Raw genomic sequence first — 19270 nt, 5'->3', positions numbered from 1 at the left:
AATCGAATGTAAAGCACAGCTCGCATTTTACCTAATGTGTGTTAGCAGCTCTTCCATTTGTGGGGCTTAGTAACTACACAGCCAACATTTTTAAGTGTGTAATTAAAAGCCGTATCCACTGCACTCATAATGTGCAGCTTAATACCGGACCTCGCAAGATGATATATAGCCGAGCCGTATTTTCAATATTTACCTTTCAGCTAGTGTGAACCTCCATCGTTGTGGTGAGTGTATTATCAAGTGCATTTGTAATTAATTGGAACTGAATGTTGAAAAAAAATAAGCTATGGTCTGTGCGTTAAGATACCATCACGGCATTGCTGCTATTAGCGCTGGTTAGAGACTTAAAGAAAAATGAAATGAGATAATCATCCCTGTGGTATTGGACCATCATCATCATAATCACTATAAACTTCCCAGTTTAGATCTTAAGACCTTTGTTAAGGATTGCTTGATCTCCCCATTTTTTATGGATCTTCTTCTACTGCCTTCTAATTGGTACAAGTACAATTAGGGTGAATAATTTCTCACTACTTCTTGTCGCATGATTGTACCAAATATTTGTATTTTTATGCATGGTGTTCATAATATTTGTCATGCCTAGTAGTTGTCCGATTTCTATACTCCGGTTGCGAGCTAAGAGAATGAAGCCAACCAAATACCACAGTAATCGTACGTATGATATTTCTATTCTCTTTCTTACCGGAGATGATTGGAACTTTGTTCCGACCCATAACCAGCGTTTGGAATATAAGATGTTTTATAAAACAGTGTCTGTTTTGCCTTCTTTAAGGATGATCTTTTTCTTTGTTCTGTAAGACTGTAAAAGAAAACTTGAAACCAAGGTATTTGAAATATTCATTTTTTCGACAATGGTATCAACAAGGGAAATGTTTGCTATTAGTGGATCTGCGCATTAAAAGGAAAACTGTTTGTTATTTTTGTTGAAATATACTTTGTCCCTAAGAAACTGTTTATTAAAAGCCCTCTGTAGGTTACCTTCTGATCCAATAAAGTATCAGTGGATCGTTTAAGAAGATCTGAGGTGTATTTCGTTCATATAAAATGTATTTTTCAATTACTTGTCTCTTCAGTAATATGTATATTAAAATTTCTGGTGATAATAAGATTCCTAGTGGTGGTAGACAACGTGGTAAATGAGTGTAATTTTTTATCGGTGATTAAATCATTCTAATAAATTTTCACTATTTTATAAGTAACTTAGGGTCGTATTCAGGAACAAGATTTTTAGCAATTATTTTACAAAGTCTTCTTTGATAGCAAAATCTAGCTTTTAATGGACGCTACTTTCTCCAAGGTGGAGATTTTATTATCTTTATTTGAGATTGGCAATGATGATGTCTGTAATAATAAAAATAATAGAAAAAAAAAGAAGAGCGTATTCCGTCAAGCATTCTTAGTTCTTTTTGATCAGGCCTACCGTATCGTAATTTTTGTGTTTTCTTGCTCAAACATGGAAGAAAATTAAAAGATTTTGAGCTTGTGAAAACTTAACAAACTGAGGTATTTTCCTGGCAATCAGTTCAGATATTCTTCTAATTATTCTACTGACTGTTGGCAGGCTTACACTTCGTAAGTCAAAAGAAACTAGTTGAAAATTTCCTATAACATAAAGTAAAAAATAGAAATTTGTGATTATTCATTTATCATAACCTCAATCTGTTACGAGTATAAGCATTGCAATAAATAATAATACAATAAATAAGTAAATACTTACCCCTGGCATAATATTTTACAGGAATTGGCAGTTGTATCGTTGGAAGAACAGGAAGCCTCTTTGAATTTCTGTCATTAGTACATCATTGAACATCGCTAAGATGTCTAACACAGTTCGTTTATAGAATCTGTGGAGCCTCCGTGACGCAGGCGGCAGCGCGTCGGCCTCTCACTGCTGGGTTCCGTGGTCCGTGTGAGATTTGTGCTGGACAAAGCGGAGGCGGGACAGGTTTTCCTCCTGGTACTCCGATCTTCCCCCTCATATTCCATTCCAGCAACACTCTCCAATATCATTTCATTTCATCCGCCATTCATTAATCATCGCCCCAGAGGAGTGCGACAGGCTTTGGCAGCCGGCACGATTCCTATCCTCGTCGCTAGATGGGAGCTTCATTCCTTTCCTGACGCGGTCGAATGACTGAAACAGGCTGTGGATTTTCATATAGAATCTGTGCCTAGTTCTGCATTCGCTATCCCTGTAGAACTCAGTCGGGTTTTGCGCATCACGACGAGTATGTGCAGCTTGGATAACCTCCTGGACACATTGAAGATCTTTCACAAACTGTATTATGATTGGAATGTCGGCCATTACATTATCCTCTACAGGCGAGTTTGTGATGTCAAAGTACGGGCCGTTGGTGTATTTGACGTAAAGTCTCGGCCGTTGTCTGCGTTACGCAGTCTTGACTAGGAAAAAGAAAATATTGTGTTTTTCTTGGTGGGTACAAAGTCGTCTTTGCCTCAACGTCTTGTTCTTGAATACGACCCTAAAACTAAATGAAAAACCAAAATACCGAGCTCGATAGCTTCAGTCGCTTAAGTGCGGACAGTATCCAGTATTCGGGAGATAGTAGGTTCGAATCCCACTGTCGGCAGCCCTGAAAATGGTTTTCCGTGGTTTCCCATTTTCACACCAGGCAAATGCTGGGGCTGTACCTTAATTAAGGTCACGGACGCTTCCTTCCCACTCCTAGCCCTTCCCTATCCCGTCGTCGCCATAAGACCTACATGTGTCGGTGCGACGTAAAGCAACTAGCAAAAAAAAAAAAATCAAAATATAACAGGAACACATTAATAAAATAGCTAAATCAGTGTTAAAAAAGTGAAATATCATCAAAATAGTGAATAAGGTGTATGACTACTTATATAATATGCGCTCGAGTATTTACTTTGACAGACGTGCGGCTATCTTCTCTTAATTTTAAATAACAAATTGTATAGAGGAGCGTTCACGTAACTCCTGGGGTGGCTGACCTGTCTTGTAAAAGGAAGCCCTAACAGAATATACGAATTTTAAACGTGAGACTTGTTACCTACAACCCACACAACATTCAGTTCGCAGCCTGTGAACTCTCCGTACGTTCCATACATAATTCACTAATTCTGTATTTAATTACCTAATTGGAACTTTATATGAAAAACAAAAATTACATTAAAATGATAAGACTAAGCGAGCTGGCCGTACGGGAGATAGTGTGTTCGAACCCCACGGTCGGCAGCCCTGAAGATGGTTTTCCGCGGTTTCCATTTTCATGCCAGTCAAATTCTGAGGCTGTACCCTTAATTACGGCCACGGTCATTTCGTTCTTACTCCTAGCCCTTGCCTATCCCATCGTCACTATAAGACCGATCTGTGCCGATGCGACGTAAAGCCAATTGTAAAAAAAAATGACAAGAGGGAATCAATTGCATCCATGCTACTTTTCACTCGTTTTAAAAGTCAGAAATGGGAACAGTTCAAACTATTTGGCTGTACTCTAGAGTAGAACACGCTTGAGTATCTGATTTTTGAACAATTGAATATATTCTGTCCTGACTGAATTATATATTAAACTACCTATAGTTCCATTAATATACAGAGCTCGTTCTGACAGCTACCAAGTCGTGACACGGAGAGGAGCGCTGTGTTGTCAAATGCTCCGAATGGTGTACACGCATGCACATAAATGGTGTCCTGACATAAACAATCAACACTGCCCCACTCCAGTACTGAAAAAAGGGGGAACTTAGTTAACTGGTAGTGGTGAAGGCTCAGTGTGTGTATTACTGTAGATCCACCATTGTGCCCATTTCAATCACTCTTGTAGCGGGCTGTCTATCTGTAGCAATGCGTTGAGCGAGGAGGAGGAGCGCCATGCTTTGCTTATATCGGGACACCATTTATGTGCACGCACAAACTACTATCAAAAGCACTCAGCTCTGTATCATGCTCTGTGGAAATAAAATCTACGTACAGGAAATCTGATAAGATTATTGAAACATGTATTATTCGCATTGAACCACGAAAGCTCAGCGGTAATGTCTTCGTCGTCTTCTTCTTATTATTCTTAATCTGTTTACCGTCCAGGGTCGGTTTTTCCCTCGGACTCAGCGAGGGATCCCACCTCTACCGTCTCAAGGGCAGTGTCCTGGAGCTTCAGACATTTGATCGGGGAATACAACTGGGGAGAATGTTATGCTAAACATACGATCCACGCATTTGCTGAAGAAGCGAGAAACTACGGAAAACCACTTCGAGGATGGCTGAGGTGGGAATCGAAACCCCTCTACTCATTTGAACTCCCGAGGCTGAGTGGACCCCGTTCCAGTCCTCGTACCACTTTTCAAATTTCGTGGAGAAGCCAGGAATCTAACTCTGGCCTCCGGAGGATGGCAGCTAATCACACTAACCATTACGTTACAGGCGCGCTCCTATGACACTCTATATTAAACAAAAATGAACAAACATTCTGTATTACTGCGCCATTTAGCGGCGAAACTGCCAACCCACTTCCACGATACTGGCCATCGTATGTTCAGCAAGAACCAGTTAACCCACAAGCTCATACAGATATTAATACATCTGCTGAATAACTTCAGAGATTTTCTCGTTCACACATTTTGATGGGTAGCGTATTTTCCTGTTTTAGTTAGGATATTTGGTATTTGATTAGGTCTAAATGTAACCATTAACAGTCATTTTAGCATTAGAGTTTCCTTCGTGAATGTTTGTATTTGAAAGTGTTCGCAATTATTACAAGACAGCTGCCTTTGTGGATCAGTGATAAGAGTGTCGGCCGCCCGATCCCAAGATAGCCGGGTTCAAATCGCGGCAGAAGTAGTAGGATTTTTGAAGGGCGGAAAAAAGTCCACTCGACACTCCATGTCGTACGATGTCGGCATATAAAATATCTCTGGTGACACATTTGGTATTCACCCGACAAAATTTATTAAACTCAGCCACAGACGCCCAAGAGAGTTTCGGTTTACTCGGTCTGCCATCTAGTTGGTCCAGAGTAAAACGGAACGAGCAGACAGCCTGATGGCGTCAAATTGAAATGTCTGCACACACGGTTACTGAGGTCATACGGTTGTTATTATTATTATTATTATTATTATTATTATTATTATTATTATTATTATTATTACAAGATGTAGTGGTGTAGTAGTTAGCATGGAAAGCTGCCGTCCCTGAAGGCCCGGGTTCGATTCCCGGCTCTGCTGCGAGAGTTGAAAAGTGGTACGAGGGATGGAACGGGGTCCACTCAGCCTCGGGAAGTCAACTGAGTAGAGGGGGTTTCGATTTCCACCTCAGTCATCCCCGAAGTGGTTTTCCGTGGTTTCCCACTTCTCCTCCAGGCAAATGCCGGGATGGTACCTAACTTAAGGCAACGGCCGCTTCCTTGTCTATCACTTCCAATCTTGCCATCCTCCACAAGGCCCTTATTCAGCATAGCAGGTGGGCTGGTTCTCTTCCCCAGTTGTATCCCCGACTAAAGTCACACGCTCCAGGACACTGCCCTTGAGGCCGTAGAGGTGGGATCCCTCACCGTGTCCGAGGTGAAAAGAAGCCCTGAATGGTAAACAGATTAAGAAAGATGGAAAGAAATATTATAAGACATAACTTACATGTTATATATTATTAATGTCATTTAATTTGTTATGCCGTGCTACTGTATTATATTTAAGTTGCAAAATACGTCATCATCATCATCATCATCATCTGTTTACCTTCCAGGTTCGGTTTTTCCCTCGGACTTAGCGAGGGATCCCACCTCTACCGCCTCAAGGGCAGTGTCCTGGAGCTTCAGACTCTTGGTCGGGGGATACAACTGGGGAGTATGATCAGTACCTCGCCCAGGCGGCCTCACCTGCTATGCTGAACAGGGGCCTTCTGGAGGGATGGGAAGATTGGAAGGGATAGGCAAGGAAGAGGGAAGGAAGCGGCCGTGGCCTTAAGTTAGGTACCATCCCGGCATTCGCCTGGAGGAGAAGTGGGAAACCACGGAAAACCACTTCCAGGATGGCTGAGGTAGGAATCGAACCCACCTCTACTCAGTTGACCTCCCGAGGCTGAGTGGACCCCGTTCCAGCCCTCGTACAATTTTTCAAATTTCGTGGCAGAGCCGGGAATAGAACCCGGGCCTCCGGGGGTGGCAGCTAATCACGCTAACCACTACACCACAGAGGCGGGCTGCAAAATACATTATTATTATTATAATATGTGCAGTAGTGGCTTTCCCTAATTCTTGATCAGTACACTGATGTTTTATAAAAGGCAGTCAACCCACGTTTTATGCCCCTTGCTTGTGTGATATGTTGACAATCACACTGAAAACACATGAATCGTGTTGTCTTCATTCCATTCTTTGAGACAGTATATTTGAAAATGTATAGCCATATGCTTCTGATTTCTGAGAATAGGTTCAGCTTTGAACTCAATTTACTGCAAACTAAGGGTTGGCGGGTTGACCCATAATTGCATAACGCCGTCCATTTACGCTGTGACGGGCGTATTAGTTGCCATAGCAACTGTCAGGATCGCCAAGACGTTGTCAGCTGTCAGAGCACAGTGTTATAATTGAACTATAGGGTGGTCGGAAACGACGTGAACCGGCCATTTGAGTGTTAGTGGGTTGGTCATACTGATAAACAATTCGAAAAAAAGTAATTCAGTATCTCACGTCATTGCCATTTTATCAGCTGCTGAATTTAGCCAATCAGATCACTTCGCGGGACAATTCAAATGGGCTTTGCGACGCGTGATGATAAAATCTGTGCGTGCCTTAAGACCAGATTTAGAGCATCAGAGGAAGAAAGGAGTTTCTTCCCGGAGGGAGGAATTTGCGCACGCACCTTCGAGCTGACAAGATCGTGCCACAGAACATACGCTACGGTTATTTATTTTCCGTGTCCAATCAATCAGTGACTACTGAACCGCATTTAGGGCAGTCGCCCAGGTGGCAGATTCCCTATCTGTTGTTTTCCTAGCCTTTTCTTAAATGACTGCGAAGAAATTGGAAATTTATTGAACATATCCCTCGGTAAATTATTCCAATCCCTAACTCCCCTTCCTATAAACGAATATTTGCCACAATTTGTCCTCTTGAATTCCAGCTTTATCTTCATAATTTGATATTTCCTACTTTAAAAGATACCACTCAAACTTATTCGTCTGCTGATGTCATTCCACGCCATATCTCCACTGACAGCTCGGAACATACCACTTAGTCGAGCAGCTCGTTTCCTTTCCCCCAAGTCTTCCCAGCCCAAACGTTGCAACATTTTTGTAATGCTTACTCTTTTGTCGAAAATCACCCAGAACAAATCGAGTTACTTTTCTTTTGGATTTTTTCCAGTTCTTGAATCAAGTAATCCTGGTGAGGGTCCTGTACACTGGAACCATAAATACACTGCTAAATAATGCTTTTCCAATATTCGGCTACAAGGACAGCTTTATCATTGGCCGGCAAAACATCTTCCTGATTATACCAGGGCTTCCTTCTTTCAATGAGTCCACAATATTGCACAATATTACATCTGGTACTCTTGGGGCATATATGATACGGCACAATATGGTTGTTCTTAAAAAACTCTTCATTGACGTGAGTCTAACGACCAGCATTTGATGATCATAAAGGGATGACGTGGATCAGTTTATTGCTTCCGACGTTCAACTTCCGCTGTTACTTCCCTTTTTATGAGAGGAGGGGCGATTCCTGCTATAAGATAGATATTTTCTGTTGGAGTTTGTCTCAGACACCCTATAATTATGCGACCAGTCTCGTTCCCAGCAATATCTTCTTGCTTAACATAGACGGAGTTTCTCCATACGGGTGATGCACATTCTGCAGCTGATAGACAGGGGGCCAGGGCAGATGTGCGTAGGACACGAGAGTATGCACCCCAAGATGTGCCTGTTAGTTTTCTAATAGTATTATTCCCAGCGCACACCTTTTGTTTGGTATTCTGACAGTGTTGTTTGAAAGATAATGTTCTGTTCAGTTTCACACCAAGATACTCGGCACGACTCTTACGTCGATCTTATGCCTCATGCGGATTTGGCAACATCGCCTCGCAAAGTCTATTTGAATTCGCCCGCGAAGCGATCTGATTAGTGAACATCAGCATTTGATAAAATCACAACGACACGAGACATCGAGTTTTTAAAAATTATTTATCGGTATGACCAAAACCTCTAACGCTCATGTACCCGGTTGACGTTGTTTCCGACCACCCTGTACATCTAGAGACAATTACTACTCAGTGTAGTAGGCGGGGCAAGAGTGCATAGTATCTTACTAGTTAGTGTCATGATACCGTTTTCTGAATAGTTGCTGAGAGTAGGCTATGTAGCACGTGGAATTCACGGATTAATTTCTTCCAACAGCTCGAGATAGTCCACTGACGTATTGAGTAATGTTATCAGGAGTAGTATACATTTTATGTAGTGGTTAGTGTGATTAGCTGCCACCCCCGGAGCCGCGGGTTCGCTTGCCGGCCCTACCACGAAATTTTTTACGTGCTATGAGGACTGAAATCCTGTCCACTTAGCCTCGGGAAGTCAGCTAAGTAGAGGAGGTTCGATTCCCACCACAGCCATCCTCGAAGAGGTTTCCCACTTCTTCTGCAGGCAGATGTCGAGATGGTATATAACTTAAGGCCACGGACACTTCCCTCTTCCTTGTCTATCCCTTCCAATCTTCCCATCCCCCACAAGGCCCCTGTTCTGCATAGGAGGTGAGGCCACCTGGGCGAGGTACTGGCCTTCCTTCCAAGTTGTATTCCCGACCATATGCCTCATGCTGCAGGACACTGCCCTTGAGGCGATAGAAGTGGGATTCTCGCTGAGTCCGAGGGAAAAACCAGCCCTGGAAGGTAAACGGTCTAAGAAAGACAGATAGAATGAAAGAAAGGATACATCTTGTCCGGTGTAGGGGCCAACGCGTCCGCCTGTCACCCGACGGCACCGGGTCCGATTCCCGGCTGGGCCAGGGGTTCTTAATTGTAAATGATTACTATCCCTGGCCTGAGGACTGGGTGTTTAACGTTTAACGGAAATGTGCAATATTTCATTCAACTCGACAATGAACAAGCGCTAATGTACTGTGAGCACCATTTTGTGTTGCATTCAACTGGTCACTAAACACGTCTGGTACTCTCACGCACACGTAGGGAAGGGCGCGTCTGAAGCCTGGAATCGAGAGTGTCGACTCCATCGACTCGCGCATTGCGGGGCCGCACGGTCGCTTCGCATGAAGCCTCGTGACTCCAAACTAACTTGATTCTCGTTGCGGGGCCGCTAGCATGTCAAAGCGCGGAAAAAACATGAAATAATATCATGCATGTTTCTGCTCCTTTTCCCATTTGCTCCTTTTCCAGTGAACTGGTTTTATGTTCGTCATAGGTCATTTAATTCCAAATTTGCGACTATTTCAGAGATTCATATTATATTATTGTTATTAACAATAATGGGTACAAAATTGTTGTAATGTTGCACTTTATACAGGATATATTATTATTATTATTATTATTATTATTATTATTATTATTATTATTATTATTATACAACAATTGATAAGAAACTGTTGTCATATTATACGTAATTCGCTCGCCGGTGTTTTGTTATTATGTAATTGAAGTTCATATTGGCGATTACTTAAGATTTTGTCCCAATACATTATTAGATATAAACAATAATTGGTGAAAAATTTGTTGTAATATTCCATTAGTAAATTAAAGTCGTTTGTATTACGTAGTTCAAGTTCACGTTGGCGATTATTGAAGATTATTCTATCAGAATGTATTATTATTATTATTATTATTATTATTATTATTATTATTATTATTATTATTATTATTATTATTATTATTATTATTATTCAAAAAGAGCCCTTTTCGCTGGGGATGTTAGCTCTGAATAGAAAGAACTATGTTTCGCATACTTGGCTCTTTAATAATTTAGAGAGCATCCGGGAGATAGTAGGTACGAATCCCACTATCGGCAGCCCTGAAGATGGTTTTCCGTGGTTTCCCATTTTCACACCAGGCAAATGCTGGGGCTGTACCTTAATTAAGGCCACGGCCGCTTCCTTCCAACTCCTAGGCCTTTCCCATCCCATCGTCGCCATAAGACCTATCTGTGTCGGTGCGACGTACAGCCCATAGCAAAAAAAAAATAATTTAGAGACGTTAAAATCTTGAAGAATGGTCTCACAGAGGTGGACCTCCGGCAGCTTACATAAATCTCTAGGTAATTCCTTTTTCGTTTCTGTTCCGACGATACTTTTATTTCTTATGGTTAGAGATGCACGATAAAAACACTGCACATTGTGTGATATACATTATCAGAAGTACAGGGAGGGCAAAATAAAACTGGCCCGGAAAATATTTATAAAACCGACGCGGAATTGACCATCAAAGGAAGTGCTACACACCGTGGTTTCGATGCACCAATCTGTTGCTGCGACGCGTCTACGAGTACGTCGCTGTGTCATTGCGTGTGAGTGGGGATGGGTTGCGAACGGAGTCGCGAAGAGTCGAGAGTGCTGCCTTTGGAACCGACACTCTCGACTCCAGTGTCGACTCCACTGGTGCACTAACACCATCTAGCAACTGTTTTCGGAACGGCTTGGAATTATAGAGTTTCCACGTTCCTCCCTTGTGATACGATGAATACAAGATTATTATTGACCACACGTCATCTCGTAACTACTGGCCTTCGAGCTGGGCACTTGGTAGGCCAAGAAAATGGTGTGAAAATAGCAAACCACAGAAAACTATCTTCAGGATTGCCGACACAAACATGCTCATTGTGCACATTATCTTTGTTAGTAATGGAGTGAATGAAATCCACAGCCTGTTTCCAGTCATTCAACTGAGTCAGATAGAAGGACAGAAACTTGAGGAACACCGAAGATAAACGCAATGGAAGGCCAGTAAAGGAAGAAGGAACAGCATAAAGAGGAAATAGCTAAAAAGATGAAAACATAGAAGGATAATCTCCACATCTTCACTCACTCCCGTCTTCACAGATCAGCTCTCTCCTCGTCAACCTTACGAGAAGGCACCACGCTCTGTATATATAATACCGATTTATTTGCGCTTTAGAGAAGTGAAAGGACACTAAAGTGGCTTTAAAGTGGCTATATAGTTCAGGATGCCAATAATCCCCCGATATTCACCATTATTGGCAATGACGTATATCTAGTAGCTATTACGAAACGTAACGCATGTGCCTTACGGCAGCTCGCGAGAATCACATTTTACGAACCCGCTGCCCATGGACGATTTTGTCCTGAGCTGCTATAATATTTAGGGGCTGCCTGGCCGAGGCGGTAAAGGCGTGCTCGGTTCATCCGGAAGGACGTGGGTTCGAATCCCCGTCAGGAAGTCGTAAAATTTAAGAAACGAGATTTCCACTTCTGGAGGTGCATATGGCCCTGAGGTTCACTCAGCCTACACCAAAAATGAGTACAAGGTTGATTCCTGGGGGCAAAGGCGGGCTGGCGTAATGCTAACCACTCTACCCCAACACGTGCCGAGGCTAACAATGGTGGAAGCCTTTAGCTTCCACTCCTCCAAGGGCCTTCATGGCCTGTACGGAGGTGGATTTGCTTGCTTTGCTACTATAATATTTGCCATTTATTGTGATTTTTCATTCACAATTATAATTATTCTTCACTTTCTTAAAACTTGAACAACTTTGCCGTCCTCGGAAGCCCGGGTTCGACTCCCAATTCACACAGAGATTTAAGAACGGCAGGATCGTAGGCATGTGGTTAAAATTGTACGTGCAGCTTACCTCCATTGGGAGTGTGCCTCAAAAGAGCTGCACCACCTCAGGACGAGGAAACAACTTAAATTTTCACTTTTAATCATTAGAAAGGTAACATACTTGTAATCTCTCCACATCCAGGTTTTTCAACCCCTGACGAGCCCCTTTCTTCTTCCCAGCGTCATCAGAAGATAAACATCACCACTCATAACACTCATTGAGGGGCCATTTCTAGAGATCTTCAGTCTTAATTTCAGGCGGTTTTCTAATTACTCGCACAACAATATCCAGACTATTGTCATTCGGACTCTATTAATTCACAATGGCAAAAGTTATTATTCAATCCACAGCTATCTCTGTGACCTAATGACATTCAGTAAATAGAGTGGTCGAGTATAATAACGTCGACCATCCAGAAATTAAGTTTCCTATTTCTCTTGTAAGCCGGTCCCGCGGTGTAGGGGTAGCATGCCTGCCTCTTACCTGGAGGCCCCTGGTTCGATTCCAGGCCAAAAGAGCGATGTGTCAAATTACAGACGTGTTTTACACAAACAGAATCCAATCAGTTTTATAGAACCACACCCCTAGAGATCATGTTCCAGGGGAGTGTTGGGGCACCTCTAGAGAAGTAACTGATACCGGTGCGCTATAAGCGCTCCTCTGCCAGTAATTTTACGTTTTTGAAATGAATTATAGTATAAATTGAGAACTGTGTGTGAAGTAAAATGTATTAAAGTATATAATTAAAAAGATATTTAGCGTGGTGACTGAGATAGGTTATTGTATTAGTGATGATAATAATAAGTGCGGAATATGAACTTGTTTTTCTTGCATTTTATAGGTTTGCCTGCCGTGTGCGTCCTGTCCTGGGTGGCGTGCCGTGTGGTGCTGGAAGACACTTTATGTTGGACCACAAACCAGAGTGCATCATTATTTCTACTCATCAGGGTACCAACTACACTTTCAATAATCGTAAGTATTACTTTCTCTCAGTATAAGCAGGGTAATAAGGAAAGAAGTGGAAAACATTTTTAATAAGTTATTTGCTTTACGTCCCACTAACTACTTTGACGGTTTCCGGGGACGATGAGGTGCCGGAATTTAGTTGCGCAGGAGTTCTTTTACGTGCCGGTAAATTTACCGACACGAGACTGACGTATGTGAGCACCTTCGAATACCACCAGACTGAGCCAGGATCGAACCTACGAAGTTGGGGTCAGAAGGACAACGCCTCAACCGTCTGAGCTACTCAGCCCGGCGGAAAGAAAGTACAATAGTTGGGTTGACCGATTTTTCTAGCGTATATAGTAAGAGGAGGATTGTTTGAAAACCATACTCTCCATTATTACCCATCATTTTCATTTTCATTTCCTCTTGTCCAGCTCCTGCCAGGTCAGGGTGTTGATGGATCTTCTCCACCGTTGCCTCTCCTCCCACCACTCCTCTTCAGTAATTGTATTCCATTCTAGTCTTATTTTTCTCCTCAGTTACTGTTCTTGAGAGAATCTATCAAGCTTGCTCTGGGCCTCCCTCTTGCCTTATTTTACTTTATCCTCCTTAGCCTCCAACACTTGTTTTGGCAACGTTTCCTCGTTCATCCTCACAACATGTTCAAAATTTCTCAATTTGTTCTTCTCCATTCTATCACTCAGTTTTTTACCCCTATTTCTTTTTTGCCTCAACAGTTCTTACTCTGTCCCTCCTTGTCTTTCCTGCCATACTCTTCAGGAACTTCATCTCACTGGCATGAATTGTGCTCTCATTATCTGCTATCAAAGTCCAAGTCTCTGATGCATACGTTAATCTAGGTGCACAATATGAAGGAATACAATAATTAACAATAGTTATTAGGATAGTCACTGTCCCTCACTGCAAAGCATTTTTAATGAACACTCCTTTCACTGCATATCATTGCGGGATATCGATCACAACTTCTGTTGCACAAAGCACAAGCACAGGTGACGTCGGGATCGTGATATTTGCTAGTCATGCACACCTTGAAGTGGAAGCCATGAACGGCATAGCGTGTCACTAAATTTCTCAGCTCATAGTTCCCTTGTTGCCGATCACTGTAGATCATAGCGTCTGTGGCGTAGAACTCTGACCATATTTCATTTTTCTTTTTCCAAAGCACTTCCATGAGGCCTTTATATGCAGGAGTTGCTGTCAAAAGTAGCTGCAGTCGTAGTTCCTCAATGAAGAAAAACTCCCTAGTGAGCTCGTATGCGAGCCGAGATGGTGTGAATTTGGAAAGGCATAATCATTTCTTCAGAAAAATAGCTTTCACTTTCTCAATTTGTTCCAGATTTCTCTGTGTGCAGTGTGTACATGTTAATTCTAGTCCATATTGTGCCCTTTTAAGGCACCCGATGTGGTATTCTTCTTGCTGGTTTTATGCACCGACTGCTCCTGTAAAGAATGACATCAAAATAATAATACCTACCCCTCGCGTAGACTCTTCTCTCCTCAGGGGTGGTAACGTCCTTCAGCTCTCCTCGGGGTTGACAGGCCACACAACATCAGGGGTGAGGAAATGAAAGATGGGGGTCAGCTAACTAGTAAATGACGGTACCCATAGACTGAATTAAGTGTAAATTATAAAATGATTTATTAACAAAAATTGGCAAGATGTGAAGAATGAAATTTAAATGGAGTGAAATCAAATAAAATAAAATAAAATAAAATAGAATTATAGAAATTAAAATAATTTAAAAACAATGTTCTTTACAGCAATTAATCATCCACCTTAATGATTTCGACTGAAGGTCGATTAAATTTAATAATGACGGTCACCATCGAACTAAAGCCTCTCATGTATATGACACGACCACAACAGACTGCTGGTCTAACAAATATTTATTTAATAGTAAAGATTCGCACAATGTGCAAAGAAAATAATTTTAGCTCTCATTTTCATCGAGGCAGAATTTAGTCAGTGACACCAATCTTTTCCTGCATGACGTTGCGTGGTACCTTTCACAGCCCTTGCCACACAATTTGCAGAAGCACTGTGAATCGTTTGGTTGGTCTAACAAATATACAGCCTCATTTGAATAACACCTCTTAAAACACACTTCAATCGTCCTTTCAGTCAACTGAATTCGTATAAATTATTTATTGATTAACTAATTAATCACACTGACCTTTTAATTAATGGGCTTCCTAAGTTTGTTAAATCAAGTTCATATCAAATTGGCACCCACCTAACTATCAAGTAATACTGGTGTACAGTAACCATGTGTAAATAAAGAAGCTTCCATGAACACGGTATCCCTTACCGTTTTATATAACTTTGCCACACATTTAATAATTCGTGGCTGAACCAAGAAATTATCATACCAAACACTGAGTACTAACGATCACTTATTTAGTTGATTTACATCTTATTAGCTGTGATAGTCTGGACGCTTAAATAACTAAAATAAATTAGGCTAAGTGCCAAAAATTTTTATCTTAATAAATGAGTTCGACCCTTTTACAAATTAGTCTTTTATCTAGTCTGCCGCTACCTGTATTTCCATTGGGAATGAATAAATTATGATCTCAACTTTGATGGAGGCGGATTCCATCTTGTTTAATTAAATAATTTGCGGCACTCACGACAGAACTTATCATTAAAGGTCGATTCATTTACCTAACTAAATTTGTAGTGGAGTTCAAAAGCTTGTTAGTTACAAGTGTCTTACTGCTTGAGCATACCTACTACATTGATTTTTGATTATGAATCATCAGTGATCTATTAACCTAACACATGAAATATTTATGTACATAATAACATGACAACATGGAGAAACAACTGCTCCAGAAGAAACAACTAAGTTCAAAATAAACTGACTATCCTACCTATTTACATCATTAAACCATCACAACATTCACGTACCATCAGACGCTATAAAAAATACGGTGACAAAAAAATACGGTGACAAAAATATCCACCAAGGAAAAGAAAAAACAAAAAAATCTCAACTTTGATGGAGGCGGATTCCATCTTGTTTAATTAATTAATTTGCGGCACTCACGACAGAACTTATCATTAAAGGTCGATTCATTTACCTAACTAAATTTGTAGTGGAGTAAAATACAACACGCAAAATCGTGATGTGTAAATAACTCCCAAATGATTCAAATAACAACTAAGTGAATTTGACGGCAACCTCTTAATATCAGGCGAAACTGGGGATGATCTCACTCAATCTTTTACGGATAATAACCCTGAATATTATGTCATCAATGACCACCAATGACCATCAAAACTACCCATTGTTCGGTCGCTCTGTTCATGACTCGAATCGGACTCTCATTTGTCTGTTTCCGAGTACCATGTTGTCCCTGGAAAATATTTGAAATACGCAGGCTTTCCGCCTACAACTATCACACATGTCGTCAAAGTCTTAACTTTGTCAGTTAAATTGTTTATTTCTCAATTCTATTTATTCATCACATTATTTTTATCGTAGCGCTTCTCAACATAACTTCAGTAACACACTGTGTCGTTCACATATACGTTATTACGACACTATTATACGACATGGTCTTCAAATCCCACATATATCACTTCACAATTATCGTCATTAGGGACATTACTATCTCTTTATTCGTTTTCTTGATCTCATTTCACTCTCAGATGTCATGAATTATCAGAGCTGACTGTCAATGGTTTCCCTGTCTTTATTTATCGACCGTAATAACAAGACTGCCTGCCAAATACACAGCTATCAAAATATGAATCCAATGAAATCGTAAAGAAAACAAAGTTTCGTGTTAAACGTTACATCACAACAATAAAAGGTATGAGACATACCGCAAACGGTCCTCTAACACGTGATCACGCAAACATAAAATACTAAATTGGATGAGCAATAATTACCGCTAATTAAACATCAAAATAACACGGCAGCATCCATGAAATCAAAGGTCATCAAATAAAATTCCCAATTATTATTATTATTATTATTATTATTATTACGTTAAAAATCTGCAACTGCACTAGACATGAATTACATAATAAATATTAGGATTCCCAAATGTCAAAACAAAAGCACACGCTAGAAAATGATTCAAAAATATATGACGAAACTCCTGAGAAAAGTACGAAAATTATCTGACTATCATATTTATATTATTATTATTATTATTATTATTATTATTATTATTATTATTATTATTATTATTATTATTATTATTATTATTATTATTATTATTATTGTTATTATTATTATTATTATGTCATTATTATTATTATCGTGACACAATGGCATTTATATCCCGAATCGTTAGATATAACTGTCTTGGCCTCACTCCTAACTCTAAATGCAAATGATATCAAATTATCTAATTATATCATCCGGTACGTGACATTATTATTTACAAGCCTACCTAAATTGCAAACCTACATTTGATCACTGATTGTTCATAGTCGTCAATTATTTTACATTTTTAAATAATGCTCATTGATTTACCTTTGTGCTGGGAGGCAGGCTGGGTCATCTGCCGGCCCCCGTTACATGGATTTAGTGCTCCTTCTCCATCTTGATGAGGATATCCAACGCTTTATGTACACGCACTGGATCCATTCTTATACTTGTGTTGCACACCATAAATTTTTATACAAACACACGCATTTTAAACACTCATGTGAAGATAATACAAATTACAGCGTGTAGCACCTGACGTGTAGACGTTGAATGTCTGGAACAAGTTACCTGGCCTGGTCACCTCTGCGGTCTCTGCTGTCTGCTCAGCCCTCACAGTTTGTTTGTATAAGGGATTTACTGGTCATTCACCCTACGCTGACAATAACACTTGCCCCCAGTCCTTGTACCGTTGCATCCCACTAGTAAACAAGGTCACCCTCGCGTAATTAGCTCAACTAATATTTTGCCCCCAAGGTCTCAATTTAAATGGCAGTTCTATGAGACTGTGGAAATTAAATGCAACGTTCCCAGTGAAATATGGAGAAATCTTATAAAAAATACTGTCCTCCAAAACTATAACTTCTCCACTAGAGAATTAGCGTACAAGTTACATGTGATGAAAGGGAATGTTCTACAGCTACATGTTATTAAAATTTCCACTGTTCGTCCCTGCTTTGCGCCGGTCACATGACGTTATGAGATCTTTTATGAAAGTGTCAAGAAATAACTATCATTGTCATTTTAACTGAAATGGTTGTCTGAATATCTTCTTATACTCCGATTTTGAATGAAAGTTCTGCCTAAAAGTTCATCTTCTGACTAAAGACTTTACTCACTTAACTAAAGACTTTACTCACTCGACTGCCAAAGCCGTCTCTTAGCGGCATCTGAAGAGTCACCTCTGTACACTGAAATTTCAAGTGAAACTGAACACTCAGCACTCTGCTGTCATCAGTTTTGTAAACACTCACACCCCCACCTCAAAGATAGTTCCACTGGAAGGGATGTGGCGGATTACTACGGCACCTTGGATCATTTACCACTAGTCCGTAGGACAAAAGTTCAGGAGATGTATTCTAAATATTCCAATTTTCGGTCCGATTGACGTGTTGAACTGCGCGGTCATAAATGATCGTAGGTTATTTAATAATATGAAATGCGTCATCCGCCCTATTTACTGTTGGCGTATGGCGCCTTCCCGCCATGACAGTTTGCTTCCTGGACGAAACCACTCTTCTACACAAAGTTGAAACTTAATATTCAAGAGATAATTAACCACGCATTTGCTTGAATAATTCCTCAAATATTATTCTCAGATGAGGACACCGTATTTCACTGCTATTTCCGTCACCAAATCGCGAAATACTGAATACTAAATTCCCGCTAGGATAAGGCGGCAAATTTTGTAATTTTCTGATTGGTTGAGATCTTCCCGCGCCTCGCAGCTTGGGCACAACCACTTGGCTATCGAGGGGTGATAGGTATTATTGCTTTCTCCGTTCCACACTAGGGTTGGGCACATTCCAACGTGCCGATTCCCGTGAGAAATGCATCAGAAGGTCTGCACGTTTAGCGGTATCATAAACCTTTATTTGAGAGATCACTTAGCCAGCTACTTCCTGTGCGTGACTTAGAGCGTACTCCAGGGATATATTTCCAGCCAGTACGTCTCCTTGGGTGGCGCTTTGTAAAGTTGCAAGCTTTTCCTTGCCTTCTGTAGTCTTCACATATGCGAATTTCAATCATTTAATTTATGCATCTATTATGCCCATTCGATTATGGGTGCAATATGTTATGATAGGAATGATTTTAATTTTGAATAATTTCATTGTTGTTCCAATTCATAGTATATTGATGAGTTTTATGCAATTCATCTCCTTGATAGTCGTATTTGTTTTGTCTGCTATGTGTTTTCTGAATATGATGCCACGTGTTTGTAAAGTCATGCCAAGATATTTGAAGTGTGACACTGCTGTTAGTCTCTTTTCTTGGTAAAAAGAAGGTGGCCTGTGGTCCCCCTTTTCTGAAGTCCGTGGACACTGTCTTTTTTTTTCGTTAATCTGTAGCTCATTTTCCTTTGTCC

This window comes from Anabrus simplex, chromosome 6 (genome assembly GCF_040414725.1).
Source record: "Anabrus simplex isolate iqAnaSimp1 chromosome 6, ASM4041472v1, whole genome shotgun sequence".
NCBI classification, from domain to species: domain Eukaryota; kingdom Metazoa; phylum Arthropoda; class Insecta; order Orthoptera; family Tettigoniidae; genus Anabrus; species Anabrus simplex.
This window is presented reverse-complemented; position numbering follows the sequence as displayed.